This window comes from Anomaloglossus baeobatrachus, chromosome 10 (assembly GCF_048569485.1).
Source record: "Anomaloglossus baeobatrachus isolate aAnoBae1 chromosome 10, aAnoBae1.hap1, whole genome shotgun sequence".
Classification (NCBI taxonomy): domain Eukaryota; kingdom Metazoa; phylum Chordata; class Amphibia; order Anura; family Aromobatidae; genus Anomaloglossus; species Anomaloglossus baeobatrachus.
This window is the reverse complement of record NC_134362.1, coordinates 110,375,337-110,397,824: the sequence shown is the minus strand read 5'-3', so window position 1 is coordinate 110,397,824 and position 22,488 is coordinate 110,375,337.

The following is a 22,488-nucleotide window of genomic DNA, read 5'->3' as shown; positions in this document are numbered from 1 at the left end:
CTGGAGGCTGTAGTGGAGGCCGAGCAGGTTCATCCTAAAAGAGCTAGGCTTAGGAAGACAGCTGAAGACAGAGACACCATAGAGAGAAGGGTACCGGTCTTCATTCCAGGAATCTCCCAGAAACGGCGGAGGTCCCTGACAGTGGGTTCCAGTCGTCTGAGGGCACCAGTGAGCTCCTACCAGGATGTGTGAGTAAACAACTTGAAACTGCACCCTTGGTGTTGCCTCTGTTATTCCGTCTGCTTAGACTTCCACTACACCATAGACTCTCACGAACACCAAATGTGCCCCGGGGCACCGCTCCACCTGTGGGGAGCAGTACCACCATTGCTGCCACTTCATAGTATCATAGTTTTTAAGGTTGAAGGGAGACTCTAAAGGCTACTTTACACACTGCGATATCGGTCCCGATATCGCTAGTGTGGGTGCCCGCCCCCATCTGTTGCGCGACACGGGCATATCGCTGCCCGTGCCGCACAACATCGCCCACAGCCGTCACACATACTTACCTGTCTGGCGACGTCGCTGTGACCAGCGAACCGCCTCCTTTCTAAGGGGGCGGTCCGTGCGGCGTCACAGCGACGTCACTGAAACGTCACTGAACCGCCGCCCAATAGCAGCGGAGGGGCGGAGATGAGCGGGACGTAACATCCTGCCCACCTCCTTCCTTCCGCATAGCAGCCGGGAGGCAGGTAAGGGGAGCTTCCTCGTTCCTGCGGCGTCACACGCAGCGATGTGTGCTGCCGTAGGAACGAGGAACAACCTCGTTACTGCTGCAGTAACGAGATTTGAGAATGGACCCCTGTGTTGCCGATTAGCGATTTTGCACGTTTTTGCAACGATGCAAAATCGCTTATCGGTGTCACACGCAACGGCATCGCTAATGCGGCCGGATGTGCGTCACGAATTCCGTGACCCCAACGACTGCGCATTAGCGATGTCATAGCGTGTAAAGCCCGCTTAAGTCCATCTAGTTCAACCCGTAGCCTAACATGTTGATCCAGAGGAAGGCAAAAAAAAACCCCCAATGTGACAAACCAGTTCCAATGGGGAAAAAATTTCCTTCCTGACTCCACATCCGGCAATCAGACTAGTTTCCCTGGATCAACACCCTGTCATAAAATCTAATATACATAACTTTAACTTCATCACCCCGGAGGCCTTACACAGCAGCGGCGGCTTAATAGCCGCAAACCACAGGTGGCGTCACGAACACAAACTTTATTCAAACCCCAAGTCACCAGCCATATTTAAACTGACACCCACCAGGGCCACGGAGCCGGGCCCCGTCACCACTGACGACCCCCGGACTAGTCCGGCCCGGCACCGGGTGTCCCTGGGGTGGGCGAGTCAAGTAACTAACTGATCTGTCACTGTTTAGTGACCAGGGAATCTAATCACTCATTTTTAAGGCCTCTGTGTGGTGATGCAGTAGCAGTGTTTTTATACCTGTGCTTGCTGCACCACATTATTTCCCTTCTTATGCAAAAATGGTAGGGCTTAGTAATTGTATGTTTTTAGGTGAAATATTTTTTTTTTATTAAATATATTTATTGATTTTGCTCTGCGTGATTCTTTGGACATGTTTTTACAGTTGATTTGGTTAGACGTTGATGTCGGTCAACCCGGGATCTCTTTTGGCAAGAATAAAATCCCCTTCCATCTGGTCCGGGGCACCAAGGAAACACTCGTATCATTGCAATGATGGAATTTCTTTAGCCTGTTCTGGAGATTAATCAGTAAGTGCTTTTTGAATCCATAATCTTTATAACTCCACCAAAACTTGCTATTAAATAGCTGTGACATGTTGTCCACTACTCTGACAACTCCTTTTCAATCTGAGTGTAAGTCCCGTTAAAATAAAAGCACTTATTCTCACCTCTGGTGTAAAACACCATTCCAGCTGTGTTGGCACTCAATCTCCTGGGGCTCATATGACGTTCTTATATCATGTGAGCCCCATGCTCAATCAGCGCTGCCTTGCCTCTCCCAACCTTCAGACGAATCAAATTGATTGAGCATAGGGCTTGCATGATATAATGACACATGAGCCTCAAGAGAGTGATTGCCGACACAACAGGAATGGTGTCCTAGTTCAGAGGTGAGAACTAATTGAGCCTGGGTTGTCTCAGTAACACATTTCCCATCATAACACAAACCCTATAAACTAAATTATTATCCAGTTGTACATTAACAAATAGACTATAAATGACAATTTGAATAAAATAAGGTCAAAATGTTTATTAAGGGTAACCATTAAATAATAAATGAAATTCTCAAAAATTAAACAAAATTAATAACTCAAAGATAATCCAATAAAACATGTCCGCACCAGTAACAACTGGTGGCTAACGTCCATCAAACAACATCGCAGTCAAAAATGTTGCGGAAGGGGAGCTTCTTCAACTGCTGGGACTGTTCTGATGATGGACCTTGGCAGATATAGTGTCTTGAGTAAAGGCCGCTTTACACGCTACGACATCGCTAGCAATTGCTAGCGATGTCGAGCGCGAAAGCACCCGCCCCCATCGTACATGCGATATCGTGTGATCGCTGCCGTAGCGAACATTATTGCTATGGCAGCGTCACACGCACATACCTGCTCTGCGACGTCGCTGTGACCGGTGAACCGCCTCCTTTCTAAGGGGGCGGTTTGTTCAGCGTCACAGCGACGTCACAGCAGCGTCACCGAACCGCCGCCCAATAGAAGCGGAGGGGCGGAGATAAGCGGGACGTAACATCCCGCCCACCTCCTTCCTTCCTCATTGCGGCCGGCTACAGGTAAGGTAAGGTTCCTCGCGATGTGTGCTGCCGCAGGAGCGATGAACTAGTTCATACACCGAGCAGCAGCGATATTCGAGAATAGGGGGGCATGTCACCGATGAGCGATTTTGACCATTTTTGCGACTATTCAAAATTGCTCATAGGTGTCACACGCAAAGACATCGCTAAAGCGACCAGATGTGCGTCACAAATTCCGTGACCCCAACGAGATCGCTTGAGCGATGTCGCAGCGTGTAAAGCAGCCTTTAGTATTCATACCACATGAACATTTCCACAGTTTTTCTCATTACACCTATGTAACGCCCCAGCAGCGGTCGAACCTCTCGGATCCGGATGTCACTGCCCGTGGCTCGAGGGTCTCCGGCCCCGGGGGCTAAGGGTCACACCCGAATGAAGAAAGGGGGTATTTACAGGGGAGATATAGTTTGTGACACCACCCGTGGTGTGTGGTAATAGGGAGTACCACCGCTGCCGTTGGGAGTACCCGGGGTGATGGAGTGGGGCAGCTAGATGACGTTACCCTCCATGGGTAGGGAAAGGCCCCGGGACCCTGGATAGTGGAATGGAGTGCAGGGGGAGAGTGCAGGCTCGCTGGTTGCAGGGGTTAATCAGGTACTCACTCAGCAAGAAAGCAGATGCTGCTGACAACATAGAAAAAAAAAGTCTCTGGGTGCCGCTGTCCTCTTGGGGAGCACATCCGTCCCCTGCAGTACTGCCTGGTGGTCCGTGACCTGCCTCCTGGCACTGTATTTTAGAGTGTTCAGTTGGCCCGTCAGCTTGGAGTTTTCCGGGCCGCGCTCCCTGCTAAGAGTAGCAGAGGAGCTTGCTCTCAGGAGCTCACGCTTGGGATTTCAGTGGGCTGCTTTGCTTGGAAAGCCGTATTGCCCTCATTGTGCTAGTGACCCCGATCTCTGAGCTTCGTGGGAACAGTCCATATAGGCCCTGTCCTCCGCAGGTTAATTGCCGGGTTGTTTGAAGCTTCTCCCCGACCTAGGGTCCATGTACCCCGACGTACCTTCGGTCCCAGCCCGGCTATTGAAGTGCGGCTGCTGGCTATCCTCCAAGACTTGTCAAGCACCCAGTCCCAATCTCCTACGACCGGGTCTCCGACTCCTCCGGGTCCAGACCACCGTCTGTGACCTAGTCTGCTTTTCCCCCTGGGAGCTCCAACTCCCAACTTCCTCCGAGCTCCTCACAGCTCGAGGGCTACCACTCAACTCACTTGTCACCTCCTACCTCCATGTCTGACCCCTAGGTGGGCGCCCCTATTCCAGCTTAAGCAGCCCACTGGTGTGCCTGACAGGTGTGGTGTGAGGTGTAACTAGGATTTGTGAATGCTGGTGGAGGCAGTACCGCAAGATGGGGACCCAGAACCATGGGGGGGTTCAGCCCTGCACGGGGAGAGAAAGATTGTGCAGAACCCTGTGACGACCTGACTAGTCCAGGGTGTCACACCTTCAAACTTAAATGCATTTTATTGGGATTTCATGTGCTATACCAACACAAAGTAGCAAGTATTTGTGAATTTTTGAAAATATATAAATCTGAAAAATGTGATGTGCATTTGTATTCAGCCCCCTAAGTCAATACTTTGTAGGACCACCTTTTACTACAATTACTGTTGCAAGTGTGACGCCCTGGCCGGGCCAGGTAGTCACAAATAGGCCCCTGCACAACACCTTTCCCTCACAGGTGACATCAGCCAACCTTAAAACCATAGTCACCCCCCCCTCAGGGCTAGATGGACACACCGGGGGGCGGAACCAGGCGGTTGGAAGACGCTCACCGAGGAGTCTGGACAGCCCGAGGCGGGAAAGTAGAGGAGATCAGTTTTGGAGTTCAGTGAGAGTGTGTCAGGCCTGAAACAAACTGACAGGTGCCAGGGTAGGAGCCATGGTGCCTTTGGCTAGGAGGCAGACGGCGGTCTCCGTCTGCAGGAGCCGGGAAGACAGCTCGGTGGAACCGATGTGGACCGGGACAGGGTAGTGGCCCGCCGTACCGATCCGGGGAACCGACTCAGAAACCGGAGCACACAGGGGGGTACTCGGACCCTGAAGCTGGGACCAGAAGCGACTGGTACCAGCTAATTAACCGATTGAGGCCAGGACTAGAGGTCCTGTCCCACCCAAAGTCCCTATTAGAAGACAACAGCCCAACAAGGGGGATAAAAGGCCACCGCCAAAGCTCAGAGATCCCACGGGCCAGCGTCTGCGGGCAAGGGCTCCTTAGGCCACATCCAGCCGGGAGCGGACTCCTGAAGTTGCAAGCACAGGCAGTCCACCAGTACACAAAGGTGCAGGAGAAAGACAGAGACCACCAGCCAGGTGGGGGACCAGAACGCAGCCGGCTGCGGGCACCGACCACCATCCCCTTGGTTTACCAGAGACTCGTGTATTTCCTTCAATAGTGAGTACACCAGCACCCTGCGGTCGCCAATCTCCCTGCACCAGCAAAGCACCCAACGGGTCCCGGGGCCACCATCTCTGCCCACGGAGGGGTTAACAACTTGCTGCACAACATCTCCCCCGGGGGCCCCGTAACTGCAGCAGTGGTGTCCAAGCTCACCACATACCGTGGGTGGCATCACGAACCTAGTACGGACCAGAGAGTACATATACGTCCTACACCCTTTTCATTCGGAGACTCCGCGGGGTCCCCCGGACCCTTGAGCGACCCACCGGAAGGCCCGGACCCAAGCAGCGGCAGGCTGCCAGCACAGGGGCAGCACACAAGTCCTTTGGGGTATGTCTCTACTAACTTTGCACATCTAGAGGCTGAAATTTTTGCCCATTCTTCTGTGCAAAATAGCTCTAGCTCAGGGAAATTGGATGGAGGCATCTGTGATCAGCAATTTTCAAGTCCTGTTACAGAATTTCAATGGGATTTAGGTCTGGACTGTGACTGGGCCATTCACACACTTGAATATACTTTGAAATAAACCATACAGTGTAGGTTTGGGACACGACTGGTTACCTTTCAAGTAAACAACATCAACATGATATCATTCACAATTTAATTTTTCTATATAACTAAAGACAAAAAATAACAGGTGTTGCTGATAGTAATGAGTAGTGATGGGCAGACTCGCAGATACCAGGTATCAGCGGGTCCAACCGGGTTTAAAAAAAAACAAACACATTTCAGGCCCGGAATTGATCCGGGACATTTGGCTGGACCCTGGTGCCCATATAAATCTCTGCTTACCTGAATCAGGAGCTTAAAAGTGGCGGTAGAAGGGAAAGGGGGACTGTAGCAGGCGCATTATACTTACCGTATTTTTCGGACTATAAGACGCACCAGACCATAAGACGCACCCTAGTTTTAGAGGAGGAAAATAGGAAAATAAAATTTTAAGCAAAAAATGTGGTCATGACACACTGTTATGGGGCGAGGATCTGCTGCTGACACTATTATGGGGATAATGTCCCCAAATTCTCTAGTAAGGTACCCCATCCTGTTAATGATCCTCCTGCCTTGTATATAATCCCCATCCTTATATTTATATATATATATATATATATATCTCATCCTGCTATATGTCCCTCATCCTGCTATATGCCCATCATCCTGCTCATATGCGCCCATCATCCTGCTATATGCCCATCATCCTGCTCATATGCGCCCATCATCCTGCTATATGCCCATCATCCTGCTCATATGCGCCCATCATCCTGCTATATGCCCATCATCCTGCTCATATGCGCCCATCATCCTGCTATATGCCCATCATCCTGCTCATATGCGCCCATCATCCTGCTATATGCACATCATCCTGCTCATATGCGCCCATCATCCTGCTATATGCCCATCATCCTGCTCATATGCGCCCATCATCCTGCTAAATGCCCATCATCCTGCTCATATGGGCCCATCATCCTTCTCATATGCGCCCATCATCCTGCTATATGCCCATCATCCTTCTCATATGGGCCCATCATCCTTCTCATATGCGCCCATCATCTTGCTATATGCCCATCATCCTGCTCATATGCGCCCATCATCCTGCTATATGCCCATCATCCTGCTCATATGCGCCCATCATCCTGCTATATGCCCATCATCCTGCTCATATGGGCCCATCATCCTGCTCATATGCGCCCATCATCCTGCTATATGCCCATCATCCTGCTCATATGCGCCCATCATCCTGCTCATATGCGCCCATCATCCTGCTCATATGCATTCATCATCCTGCTATATGCCCATCATCCTGCTCATATGGGCCCATCATCCTTCTCATATGCGCCCATCATCCTGCTATATACCCATCATCCTTCTCATATGGGCCCATCATCCTTCTCATATGCGCCCATCATCCTGCTATATGCCCATCATCCTGCTCATATGGGCCCATCATCCTGCTCATATGGGCCCATCATCCTGCTCATATGCGCCCATCATCCTGCTATATGCCCATCATCCTGCTCATATGTGCCCATCATTCTGCTATATGCCCATCATCCTGCTCATATTCGCCCATCATCCTGCTATATGCCCATCATCCTGCTCATATGGGCCCATCATCATTCTCATATGCGCCCATCATCCTGCTATATGCCCATCATCCTTCTCATATGCACCCATCATCCTGCTATATGCCCATCATCCTGCTCATATGAGCCCATCATCCTTCTCATATGCGCCCATCATCCTGCGGCACACACATAAAAAAAAAAAATAAACATAATATTCACCTTTCCTCGCTCCACGCAGCGTCGCTCCTCCTCCGTCTGTGCCGACAGCGCTGTGTGGAGCCGGCCACACTCCCTATAGCACCGCGATCTCCCTTTGTCTGTGCCGGCGCCGCTGTGTGGACACGTGCGCACAGTGATGACTTCATCGCTGTGAGCCCCGCTAGTCTCCACACTGCGCGGCCGGCAATCAGGAGGACATCGCGGTGCTGCAGGGAACGGTGAGTACACTGATTCACTGCACCCCGCGCTGATGATGATGCGCGGGGAGCAGTAAATACAGCCGCACATGATCACTCCAGGCTGTAGTTGCCAGGGGTGATCACGGCTGGCTGTTTACTATGCGCTCACCCCCCGCCCACCTATCAGCGCTGAGAGATGGGCAGGAGGATGGGCGTGCATATGTAATGAGCGGGCCCACGTGGTCATGGCAGGCTACTACAGCCTGCTCGTGCCCCCGATGACCCGCTCCACCGCAGCACCCTCATTCCCGGCCGCAGCCATATATTCAGACCATAAGACGCACACCCCACTTTCCCCCAACATTTGGGGCAAAAAAAGTGCGTCTTATGGTCCGAAAAATATGGTACCTAGTCTCCCACGTGGATCTGATGCTACTTTTGGGGTCACTCATTGACCTCAGACATATGCACTGCTTCCCTTGCCCATCGGCATTCCCTGCATCTCTGATTGGTTGCAGTCAGAAGCACCCCCATCCTGTGTGACAGTGTGTCTGACTGCTTTCAATCAGAGATGCGATGCTGTGTGTTTGCATCTCTATTACTGTGCAAATAAATAAATTAAAAAATTGGCGTAGGCTCCCCCCATATTATGATACCCAGTACAAATAAGGCATACGACTACAGGCTGCAGCCCTCAGCCATGCGCCTATCTTGGCTGTGTATCAAAATAAGAAGAGCCACGTGCGTTTTTTTTAAATTAAATTATTTAAAAAAATAATTTAAAAAAACTGGTGTGCAGTCCCACCCAATTTTGATACCCAGCCATGATACAGCGGACAGCTGGGATCCGGTATTCTCAAGCTGGGCAGGCCCATGCTTATTGGGCCCCCTAGCCTAAAAATAGAAGCCTACAATCACCCATGATTGTTGCATCTATTAGATGTGACAATCCCGGCACCTTGCCCGGCTCATTCCTATTGCCTTCGTGTAATGGGGTAATACGGGGTTAATAACAGGTTACAACTGCCACCAAGCCCTAGATTAGTAATGGGATGCATCTAGGAGACCACCCCCCCATTACTAATCTGTAAGTGAAAAGAAATAAACACAAACACCGAAAAAATCTTTTATTTGAAATAAAATGCAAAAAACGACTCTCTTTCACCCCTTTATTAACTCCCAAAACACTCAGGTCTTATGTAATCCACATGAGGTCCCACAACAATTCCAGCTCTGCTACATTTGAAGTGATGTCACTGCTCATCTCTGCAGCTCATTCTCTGACTGAAGCTCACAGCGGGCGGTCATGTTCTATGCCCACGCGCAGTCATTTCAGATGTAGCAGAGCAGGAATTATTGTGGTACCTCGTGTGGATAACCATGGGCCTCCTCAGCCTGATAACATCAACTCCTAGCTGTTGGCTTCATCATGGCTGGGTATTAAAATTGGGGGATCGCACACCGTTTTTTTAAATTATTGATATACATTTTTTTAAAAAGCTGTATTCAGTTCTTCATATTTTGATACACGGCCAAGATAACATGCAGGGGGCTGCAGTATCTAGTCGTATGCTTTATCATGGCTGGGCATCATCATATGGGGCGACCCCATGCCAATTTTTTTTTATTGTGTGATTGAAAGCAGTCACACATACTGTCACACAGGCTGGGGTGCTGTCTGACTGCAACCAATCAGAGACACAGGGACTGCCGGTGAACGGGAGAAGCAGTGCATATGCCTGAAGATAATGAGCAGCCTGGAAGTAGAGTGAGCAGCCCTGGAAGCAGTGCACAGCTGTGGTAAGTATGAAGCACTTGCTTTATTCTTATTTTCTTTGATTTTTTTTTATTACCTGTATAGCCGGATCCAGATCGTTAACCGGAGTTCCCTGAGAACTCCGGGCCCGGTGTTGGTTTTGCGTTCTTTTGGACCCGTGCGGATCCAGACTTTTATAGTCTGGATCTGCCCATCACTATTAATGAGGTATAAGTTGGTATTAAATAAATAAAAAACAACCAAGTGACTGATGACCACAGGCAGACTGTTGAAATCCGGGAGACCACAGAAAGATAATTGACTTGCCCACCCCAGGGCTATGGGACACCCGGTGTCAGGCCGGACTAGTCCGGGGGTAGTCAGTGGTGGCGGGGCCCGACTCCGTGACCCTGGCGGGAGTCAATTAATAAGGCTTCAGTGGGGGTGATGATTATTAAAGTTTATAATATTCGTGACGCCACCTGTGGTTTGCGGCTATTAAGCCACCGCTGCTGTATGGGGTCTCCGGAGCTGGTGGAATGGCACACAGGTGGAGCGGTACCCCGGGGCAACCGTTGGTGCTTGTAAGTGTCTATGCAGTGATGGAAGTCTATGCATTGATGGAAGTCTATGCAGTGCAGATGAAATAACAGAGGCAACACCAAGGGTGCAGTTTCAAGTTGTTTACTCACAATTCCTGGTTTATGGCGCTCTGTGCCTTTGGACGGCTGGAACTCCCTGTCAGGGACCTCCGCTGAATCCGGGTAGATCTGGGAATAAAGGCCGGTGCACCCCTCTATTGTGTTCCTCTCTTCAGTTGTCTTCTAAGCCTTGCCTTTGCTGGATGAACCTGGCTTGGCCTCCACTACAGCCTCTGGACAAGGGTGCTTGCCTAGCTGGAACTTCACCCTCCTCCCAGAGGTTCTGCAGTGGGCTGTGGCCCTGGGCGCTTGCAACCACCCTGGGCCTCGGTTTTTACCTTTGGAAATTACTTCTCTTCCTCCACTTTCTAGGGACCGTCCCCTGTCTGCAGCTTGATCCCTCCACCTGATCTTTCTGTGGAACAGGCCCTGTGCTTGAAAGCGGTTCAGTGGCCCTGGAATCCCTTCTGTATTTCTCTGCTGTGGTGTCACCTGGACCTAGCTGGGTCCCAGGGTCTTCACCAGGAACTCAGCTCTCTTCAGACTTCTCTTGAGGTAACTACCTCCTTCTCCTTCTCCTCTCAGTCTTCACTCTCTCCCTCTCTGAGACCCACAACACACATCCGTGTAATTTGTATGTGTGCGGTACGTATTTGCACGTACCGGAGACACGTACACACGGAGACCCATGTTAGTCAATGGAAGATGGCACACGTACGTAAAATCACACGGAACGTGTTTCCGTGTCGTAAGTACATGTGTGCGCTTTTCAACACGGACGACATGTCCGTTTTTTGCCGGCAACACGCAGGCACGGACCCGCTTTAGTCTATGGGTCCGCACAAGGAGTATGTCCGTGTTCAGCACGTATCGTCCGTGTCCGTATTTCATCACAAAATCTGAAACACTTGTTACCAATCTATCAGGTCAATTGTAGACCATTAATTCTGGCGCCAAACATACATTTCCTGTCTCATTTGCACGCCAGACAGCAGCTGGGCACCTGTCCTCTCACTGCAGGGGAACTTTGAGCACAGAGAACAACACAGGTACTGAGCATGGCGCCCAGAATCGATACAGAGAGGCTGATTGGAGAAGTGGAGAGGCATCCAGCGCTGTGGACACATGTGTTGATGGCTATCATGACAGGTTAATGGTGGAACGAGCATGGATGGCTGTGGCAGAGATAGTCTACCCTAGGAATGGATGGTCTCAATGTACCCCTGGAAAGAAAAATAGATATGGTGAGTACAGATATTTGCATTGCTTTTGTCTTTACCTACATGTGCACAGTCTGTAGGCAGAGTATAATCATATTTGTATTGTTTGTTGGGCCTGTATTAATGGGCCTGACTCATTTTGAGATACACTGGAGACTCACAAACAGGAGAGTGTAGTTTTCTGTCCTTTTGAAGTATTCATTGCAGTTTACTAGGAATGTCAGCATGTGAATATATGGGCTGCAAAGTATTTTATGCATGTACAAATGGCATTTCAGGGTGGGGAAGCCATTATTAAACATGTTTGGGGTTTTTTTTTGTTACCATTTCTGTGCTGTTTCTATTGAAAATGTGTTGTGATTTGTCTATATTTTTGGATTTGTATTTCTATGTTTGGGTTATTATGCAAGTTCCTTGGTGTCACCATGTCTGGAATGGTAACAGTAATGTGTAGTGTGTAATGGAAAATATATGTGGAACATATGGCACTTCATGGGTTTGTAGACTTTTTTTGTCATGGCTTTCTGTAGGTTTATTTTTTTTTTTGAACAATTATAAGAAGATGAATGATTAATAAGTGGTAGAAGATGTTTACTGGTGAACTTGTTTTCTCTCCCATGCTTATTGTGTTATTATGTCACTATATGAGTGTAATGGGTTGTTGTTGTCATACACATGGATGTGTGTTCCTATTTCATACAATTGATGCAATCCAAGACTAATGTCTAATTTTTTAACATCTACAATTGTTTTAATTAGTGACCTTATTTTACATTTTTTAATGTTTTTTAACAGTGGATCTTGTCAAACGGCGATGGCGCTCAGCCCGTGACCAGTTCCGCAGAGAGTATAACCCTGTGGCCACCACAGCTGCCGCTGCAAAGAAGAAAAAATATGTCCATTATGAAAAACTGAGCTTCCTTATGCCCATTATGGAAGTACCAAAGTAAGTTTCAAGCATTACATCACATGGTGGTTTTATTTAAAAGGCACACAGTAATTTTTTTTTTTTCATCAAAGTACAGAGGATAACCTGGAAGATAGTCTGGAAGCCCAGTCAGCAGTATTAACAGCGACCTCTGCTTCTGAGATGGAGCCAACCTCATATCAACCTCCACCAATCCCCAACACCAGCCAGCCAGACGCAGAAGAAATGTCCTCTGATTTGGGTTTGGGTACAAGTCAATCCACTAATGTAATTGCAGGCAAGTCTACAGGGCAACAAAGTGGCCATTCACCAGTTATTGCAGAGAGTAGTCCACAGCAACATGCAGGCACACAGCCAAGAATATCAACTAATACCATGCGCACAGTAGCACAATCTATCCGTGGTCGCCGACATAGGCGTTATGAAGATTTACGTTCCCCTGCCAGATATCATTGATACCAGAATTATACACATGATGAATTCACTGATACCAGAGAGTGATGGAGAGAGATTTTGCCGCTCCCTTTCTCCCTCTCTTTCATTGGTTGCACCTGATAGGCAGGACAGATTGAGGGCGTCCTTAATAACACTAATATCTGCTACCCAACGTGAGCCAGAACCCATATATTGTTTTGAAGTGATAGAACAATAGAACAATGGAGAGCCAATCCACGTGGCCCACACACAAACACAACTCAACAAACTGTGGAAACCCAAACAGAAGAACATTTCTCTAATTTTCAACTTAATCCTGTAGTGCAACAAACACATATACAGTGTCCATCTTCTTCTATGGTAACTGATGTACAAATTAGGCCAACATTTGTCCACAACAAACAAGTTCATTAATGACACAAAGGCCATCTCAACAGCCAACATTTGTCCCACAAGTACCCCAACAAACACCAATGCAAACCTCTTTTAACTATCCTAGTATTGTTAGTAATGTTCATAGACTACCTCAAATGTTTCAACAACCAACAGCCTACCATGTTCCTAATAATCCACAACAACAGTACTTTCAACAACAGACTTACACAACTAACTTCACATACACACATACCCAGCCTCTTTCAACACATCAATATGTACCACCTACACTTGGTCTCCCATCTGCTCAAACAACTGCCTCATTATTTATTCCAAGTACAACAACTGTTACTAGTGGAAACACTGATCAGACACTCACTACAACATCTACTGTTGTGCAGCAAACATATTCTGTAGATGTCAATGCAATGGAGCCTACACAGGAAAACATCACTAGCCTAGAGGATTTAGTTGAATCACAATGTGATATTGTATGTTTTATTTTACATTTTGGTATGTTTTCTAGGGTATTGCTGGTGGGAAAACATTTCAAAATGTAACACATTACTTACTCTATATGCATGTGGTCATATTTTTGTTTTCTTTTTAAAAAAAAAAAAGTAGCAATTACTCTATCACTTCAAACACAATACCTGCCTGTTAGAATGATGCCTAGCTCTGGACATGTTGTTTGGACCATCCATTATAATAAACTGGGTTGAGGGATAAGATGCACGCACATAAACTACTACACTAAGGGGTGCTTCACACACAGCGAGCTCGCTGCCGAGATCGCTGCTGAGTCACGCTTTTTGTGACGCAGCAGTGACCTCATTAGCGATCTCGCTGTGTGTGACACTGAGCAGCGATCTGGCCCCTGCTGCGAGATCGCTGCTCGTTACACACAGCCCTGGTTCGTTTTCTTCAAAGCCGCTCTCCCGCTGTGACACACAGATCGCTGTGTGTGACAGCGAGAGAGCGACAAATGAAGCGAGCAGGGAGCAGGAGCCGGCGTCTGACAGCTGAGGTAAGCTTGTAACCAAGATAAACATCGGGTAACCAAGGTGGTTACCCGATATTTACCTTAGTTACCAGCCTCCGCAGCTCTCACGCTGCCTGTGCTGCCGGCTCCGGCTCTCTGCACATGTAGCTGCTGTACACATCGGGTTAATTAACCCGATGTGTATAGCAGCTAGGAGAGCAAGGAGCCAGCGCTAAGCAGTGTGCGCGGCTCCTTGCTCTCTGCACATGTAGCTGCATTACACATCGGGTTAATTAACCCGATGTGTACAGCAGCTAGGAGAGCAAGGAGCCAGCGCTCAGTGTGCGCGGCTCCCTGCTCTCTGCACACAGCGCTGGTAACTAATGTAAACATCGGGTAACCATACCCGATGTTTACCTTAGTTACCAGTCTCCGCAGCTTCCAGTCGGCGGCTCCGTGCAAGCGCAGCGTCGCTTGCACGTCGCTGCTGGCTGGGGGCTGTTCAGTGGTCGCTGGTGAGATCTGCCTGTTTGACAGCTCACCAGCGACCATGTAGCGATGCAGCAGCGATCCTGACCAGGTCAGATCGCTGGTCGGATCGCTGCTGCATCGCTAAGTGTGAAGGTACCCTAACATTCAGACACCTTTATTATTAAAAATCCAGCCACTATGCAGTATCTGCATATTGTCTGGTCCCATACTTGTATTCCAATAGTGTCAAACAAATTATGTTTGCGTGACATTATTGCATAATAAAGAATGGTGTTTTGTATGGGCTAAAGTCCCTGACAAAATTGTATATAAAAAAAAAATACAAGGTGTTTTGCAAAAGAGAACATACATACATAGGTAAAATAATAATTCTGGACTAACTTTTTCATAACAAATTTGCCATAATTTTATTAGTCATGTACATTCAGTAGTACTGTTTTTAGAATAACAAAAATTCCTGATGTCATAACAATATTGTTAAATCACAATGACTTATGGGGACCACAAACACAACCAACAAACCAAAAAAACACCAATTATACCTATGTATGGTCATTTTCTCTTTTGTATTGCATATGTGTTTGTGCTTATGTAACCAAGTGTTAACAAACTTTATTAATGTCAAAATTATACATGACTATGGCTATTTAAACTAAAAAAATCTTTAAACTGATTCCTCACTTGTAGACCAGAAGTGGACACAGTGGTTCTGACACTACCATTCTCTACAAATGGTGCATTTAAAGCAGGCAACTCCTCAATATCTTCGTCATTGCTTTCATGTAATCTACAGTAATTATGTAACACTACTGTAGCTTTAATGACAGCCTTGACAGTGGTTGGTTGGAGTTGGATGGTGGTTTGATAAATGCGCCATCTTGAGGCCAAAATGCCAAAGGAATGTTCTACATGCTCTTGCCAATTTGCTATTAAATAGGGCTTTTGATCTGTCCAGCCCCCTTCTGGGATATGGACGCATCAAATGCCTTGACAATGCAAAACCCTGATCTGCAACCATTACAAAAGGGACAATTGGGCCATTAGTACCAGGCAATGGTCTTGGTGCAGGCAAACTTAAACTATCAGACATTAATCGTCTTGCTAAATGTGAGCTTCTGAAAATGCGTGCATCTGAGGCACTGCCATAGGCCCCAATATCCGCAAATAAAAAGCAGTAGTTTGTACCTACCATGGCCAAAATAACTACAGAAAAAAACTTATGATAATTAAAATATCTTGATGCAGAGTTCGGTGGTTTCTTCACTCTAATGTGTTTTCCGTCAATGGCACCAATACAATTAGGGAAAGCTGTTTTCTCCAAAAATTCATCTGCAATGTGCATCCATTCCTGTGTTGAAGGCAGCTGCATGACATGATGCCTAAGGGGCACTTTGCATGCTGCGACATCGCAGGCCAATGCTGCGATGCCAAGTGCGATAGTCCCCGCCCCGTCGCAGCTGCGATATCCTTGTGATAACTGCCGTAGCGAACATTATCGCTACGGCAGCTTCACATGGACTCACCTGTCCTGCGACCGTCGCTCTGGCCAGCGACCCGCCTCCTTATTAAGGGGGCGGGTCGTATGGCGTCACTGCGACGTCACACGGCAGGCGGCCAATAGGAGCAGAGGGGCGGAGATGAGCGGGATGTAAAGATCCCGCCCACCTCCTTCCTTCCGCATATCCTACGGAAGCCGCAGTGACGCCAGTAGGAGATGTTCCTCGCTCCTGCAGCTTCACACACAGCGATGTGTGCTGCCGCAGGAACGAGGAACAACATCGGACCATCGCGTCAGCGTAATCATGGATTACGCCGTCGCTGCACCGATGATACGATTACGACGCTTTTGCGCTCGTTAATCGTATCATCGAGCCTTTACACACTACGATGTCGCATGCGATGCCGGAAGTACGTAATTTTCAATTTGGCCCCACCGACATCTCACCTGCGATGTCGTAGTATGCAAAGCCCGCCTAAGGGTCTCCCAAAGCACAGTGCAGGTATGCAGGATAATCTTGCCAGTTGTGGACCTTCCCAATAAGAATTCGAAATGCAGACTGCTGATGGATTGGCCAGTTGCTAGGTAGCTGAAATAGAATAAAAACATGACATTACTTTGACTATTGATGTCATTTATATTTCACACCAAATATTTGTAACATCCAATGACTGGCGAGATACTGTGTATGTTTTTTTTATAATTTCTTTGGTTGGGAAAAGCATATGTGATCTTTACTTTCCATATTGGAAAAATATTTAATTTTGTGTTTAATAAACAAGTTTGTTTGAGTTAAGCCTCTTGTTTCTTTAATTTTGGTAGAGTAGAATGGAAGAAGTGACTTCTCAGTTTTTAATTTGATTTTGCAATGTGGTTAAGTGATCAATTTAAGTTTTCTACAAAGACCATATTTTTACATTTAATAATTTCTACAAAATGATGCCTTAGCAACTTAACGTGTATTTAAAAATGACAGATAAAGCAGGAGTATACATGTTAACACCTACCGTAAAGTCACCAACAGTCGTTCCTCAGGGGAGATGCTGAGGCGCATAGAGGTGTCCTGATGCTTCAAACGTTGGTACACAAGGCCAAGGATGTTGTCAAATGAATTAATGGTGAGATGGCAGTAGGCTTGGAATTTAGGTGGAAATTTCCGCATTTCCCCATATAAAATATTAAAATGGCCATGTGTTTTCCTGAGCTTCACAAGGGGGTGAATCCACATCCTTTTCTCCAGTGGTGGCTCTTCTTCAATCATATGTCGCCTAACCCCAAATCTCCTAGATATCAACCAGAGCAAATACATGGTTGCTTCATTGGAGAGAGACATTTTGGAGTGTGTCTAATTTGAGAAAGAGCTTTGAAGCCATGTTTTTTAAGGTTATTTAAGCAAACTAACCAAATTGGGTAGTTAATTGACCAATTTAACACACCAGGAGAACATTATGAAGGTCTAACAAGGTTATTTGTGTGAAAATACGTATCTAAAAAACGGACGGCACACGGACTGCACACGTACGTATTTCATGACAATACGGACATTCCACACGTGCACACGGCTCGCATACGCCATCACACAGATGCCATACGTACCGGAGAAACGCCCCAAAAATACGGAACACGTCCCTGAAAAACGGACCGTGTCATACGGACGTTTTTTTACCGAAGTGTGTTTTAGGCCTGAGGTAAACTGAAACTAACTGATTCCTGCTTCTACTCTAACATTAGCTGTTGGCTCCTCCCACCTCCCTGTTGCTAAGCTCCAATCTATGGGAGAGGAGATGGGACTTACGGCCCCCCCAGCATGCAGCATGGGGGGTAGCTGCCACTATCTCCGGTCCCTGTATGTGCCTAGCAATGGGTGTAGTGCAGATTTGCCTGTGGACCGGCATTTACCCCCTTCCTTACCCAGGATGGGACATCACACCGCTGGATGGGGTGCAATGTTCCTGTGGCGACGGAAGCCTCAGGGGCGCCACATAATTGTGATACTAGAAACCACAGGCAGGTAGGTAGCTGTGGAACTGAAAGCTGCAGACAGCCAGAAAGACATCCTGGAGACAACAGGCAGGTAGGTAACTTTGGAACTGGTAGATACAGGCTGCAGTCAGTTTATGCGATACTGGAAACAGCTGGCAAGTAGGTAGCTGTGGAATTGGAAGTCGCAGATACCCAGGAAGACGTCATCCTGAGACCGCAGGTAGGTTGTGCTATACTGGCAACCGCAAGCAAGTAGGTAGCTGTCGAACTAGAATTCGCAGATAGCCAGGAAGATTTCCTGGATATCACAGGCAGATTGTGCAATACTGAAAACCACAGGCAAGTAGGTAGCTGTGGAACTGATAACTGAGACAGCCAGGAAGACATCGTGGAGACTGCAGAAAGGTAGATCACAGTGAAACTAGAAGCTCCAGCCAGAAAAACATCCTGGAGACCGCAGGCAGGTTGTGCAATGCTGGAAACCACAGGCAAGTACGTAGCTGTGGAACTGTAAGCGGCAGACAGCCAGGAAGATATCTTAGAGACTGTAGACGGGAGTACATATCTGTGGAACTGGAAGCTACAGACAGATAGGAAGACGTCTTGGAGATGGCAAACAGGTAGATCATTGTAAACTAGAAGCTGCAGCCAGGAAGATGTCCTGGAGACAGCAGGCAGGTCAGGTGATACTGGAAACCACAGGCAAGTAGGTAGTTGTGGAACTGGAAGTTGCAGACAGGCAGGAAAACATCCTGCAACCACAGGTGGGTTGGGAGACACCAGGGCCGCCTTAACAGCATTATGAGCAAACTAGTGTGCTGTGGCCCTATGTCAACCACTCCTAGGAATATGTAAATGGTCCATAATATTAAAATTATATTTATTTTATTGGCACTTCAACAAAACTGGTGTAAAAAAATTAAAAGCATGCTGTACAGTTTAGTTTCCATTTGAGGAACTATATCAATGGGAAACAAGGTACAATCCAGAAATGGCACTAAAACCAGTAGCCTCAGGGCTTCCACAACAGCCTCTACATTTTCTTTAATTGAGGTGTGTCGCCCCCGTGCCAGCAGCCGGGCTGCTCGGATCCAGATCCACGGTGGCTCGAGGGGTCTCCGGACCCGGGGGTTTGTGTGCCACTCAATGAAAGGGGGACTATGTACAGGAGATTAGAAGTTCGTGACGCCACCCACGGTGCATGGTAAGATGGAGTACCACTGCTGCTGTTGGTGGGGGCGCCCGGCGTCGGTGGTATGGCAGCAAGATGTTTAACCCCTCCGTGGGTAGGGGGTTTGTGCCCGGGGAGCCCGGTGATGGTGGTGAAGGGGAGCCGTGGGCTGTAGGCCTAGGAGACAGGGAACAGAGAACCTTACAGTGGTTGTCGTGGTGCTGGATGAGGCTGTGCTGATTTGTGAGGTAAATGAACACACAGGCTGTGATTCAAGCAAATGTCCTGCAGTACAGCTGCCGCTGAGGGGGAGCACGTCCAAGTGACCGTTCCCTGTGATGTTACTAGTGTGCTTTGGTCTAGTCCGACCCTCCGGGAGCCTCCACTTCACAGCCCCTCACTCTCTGAGGCTGCTCTCTCTCACTGTCTAGGAGCTCCAACTCCCCAGCCTGCTCTCCTTACTGAGAGCCACTAGAGAGCCCTCTGCTCTCTTTGCTCCCCTGCCGACGACTCACTAGCCACCTCCCCCCCAGTCTGCTTAACCCTTCGGTGGTCCCTTTCCTCACTGGACCTTCCCACCGGTGAGTGTGTGTGGGGTTTGCATGCTGGTCTTAGCACATCACTCGGTGGCACCTGGAACCAAGGGAGAGATGGATGATGCACGGAAAGGAAAATTGTGCAACACCCTGTGACGGCCTGATAGGCCAGGGCGTCACACTAGCATATACTGAACCATATAGGGCCTATATGCTTTAAAGCGCACCAATCAACAGGATTTTCCTATATAGCCTAAAGCCAGTGCTATACTGGCACTATCAGGCTGATTCTATACATACCTCTAGTGGTAAGCTAGAATGTTTAGGTTTTGAATCACAAGCAAGTAAAGTTTGTAAAATCAGCAGCTTGTTGAGTGACAGAAGCTGCAGCAGCTGATAGCTGGGGGGTATTCATAGTTATCCCCTCCCCCTGTTATTATGCTAATTCTATTATACAATCGTTTTACTTTGTGACTAAAAGGACCTGTGCTTATGTCATATCCATGTGACCAGAAGGAACGAGGCCTCAGCCAACAGAAAAATGTTGCTTCCTGGTATTGGCTATGTTGGCTTAGGCCCCGCCCCTTCTGGTCACATGGGTATGACATCAGCACAGGTCCTTTTAGTCACAAAGTAAAACAATTGTATAATAGAATTAGCATAAGTAACAAGGGGAGCGGATAACTATGAATACCCACCCCAGCTATCAGCTGCTGCAGCTGCTGTCACTCAACAAGCTGCTGATTTTACAAACTTTACTTGCTTGTGTTTCAAAACCTAAACATTCTATCTGACCACTAAAGGTATGTATAGAATCAGCATGATAGTGCCAGTACAGTACTCGCTTTAGGTTATATAGGAAAATACTGGTGATTGGTGCGCTTTAAAGGGAACCTGCTACACAATTCATGCTGCCCAAACTATGGGCACATGAAACAGAGAATGGCTGCATGATTACTGCCAAATATGTTTTTCTCTTTAATACCCATGTTTCAGAGAAAATATAGTTAGCAGATCTGGCCTGGCATCATAGCTAGAGACCTGACTAGTTCGGTGATTTCTATTGGCACTGTAGGTGATTGACAGAGCTCTTGGTATGAAAAATACCTGTCAACAATCTGGAGCAGTATCAGGTTTTTCTCTTAAGCACCGGAGTGTTTCAGAGAATAATCTGGAATTGAGCAATCAGGCACTGATACATGAAGTCTGTGATTTGGGCAGCATAAATCAGCTGACAGGTTGCCTTTATCATTTTTAGCCATACATCAGTCATCTGGGGTAGTTTAGGTTAAAATCAAGATACATATGTCTCTGCCATATCTATCAAAATTAGAGAAAGGCTAAAAGGTGCGCTTCAGAGCGCAGCTGAAAAGCTCCGTTCTGAAGCGCATGGTGCCGGCAGAGAACGTGCGCTCTGCATGCTGCTCCTCCCTATAGACAGCATGCAAACCGCACGGAAGAAGTGACATGTCACTTCTTAGAACGCAGCGATTCGGGCAGCAGCCGAATCGCTGCGTTCTAATATGCCACGTGCACACGGCTCCTGCACAATCTCCATAGACTGTGCAGGGGACGCAGGACGCATGCAGTTACGCTGCGCTGCAGATCGCAGCGTAACTGCATGTAATACGCACACGTGCGCACATAGCCAAACTCCTGAGATAAACCAACTAATTTAAAGGCATCTCCTAGTAATATCCCTAATACTATATGGGGTAAGATAATCCCTCTAAGAAACAATAACCACTTGTACATTTCCAGGAATCACAAGAAAATCATCAGGCAAGTAAAACATTGAGCAAAGCTGAAAAACAGGTTGATCAACTTTCAATAATACGCTAGGTTACAAGACAAGAAACACTCACAACCCTCTTCCAAGAATCTAGTAACTGTATCTGGAGAACATGATTCATTTTTACCCGTTTTTGAACATCTGGTCTTCACAGAAAAACTTCATACTGTATATGAGCTGCGCATAGCTTCATAAATAAGCTGTATATGCTGTGTGGGAATGTATTCCATGCACCACTGTTAGGCTGGGTTCACACAACCGTATTTTCTCCATCCAAGAAAATAAGTCCAATGCTACTCAGACTCAGAGTTTCATCAGAGTGAGTCTGTTAATCCGTCTTTGTTGGAGATGGAGAATAAAAAAGAATGTTTCTCAATCTTCTCCATTCTGTTAGTCCAGACCTGGGCAAGGGGCGGCCCGCGGGCCACATCCGGCCCGCCTACTCTCTGTGACCGGCCCGCCCATCTTCAGCCGGTGCAGTGGAGCCGGGCTGCAGCGTGCCGGGCAGGGAGAGATCCTGCAGGTCCGCACAGTAAGTGCAGGCAGCGGAACGCAGGAGTCTCTCCTCTGTTCCTTGCCAGCACTTTGTCAGTGACACACGCGCGCGCTCTGATGTTATCAGTACTGCGCTGCGTGTGTCATTTCAAAAGTTCCCGCCCAGCCGGCAGGAGAAGGAGCAGCACAGCGGGGGCCTTCACAGAGAGAAGCAGCGGCTGGGGCCCCTCGCAGAACAGCATCAGCACAGCCAGGGCCCGTATAAGCGAAGGAGCAGCTCAGCGGGGGGCCTGTACGGAGGTGCCTGAGGACGGGGACAAAAACAAGGGAGAGGTAAGTAGTGACTAATAAGCTGAGGAGGGGACAATGGGGGAGGGGGGGACTGGTGACTAATACTGGGGGTGTAGTGGTCTAGTTTTACAGGTGTAGTATATGGTGTTGTGTATATAGTGGTGTAGTATATAGTGGTGTAGTACATGGGGTCAGGGGCGTAATGACCGTGGTCGCAGAGGTCGCCACTGCGACCG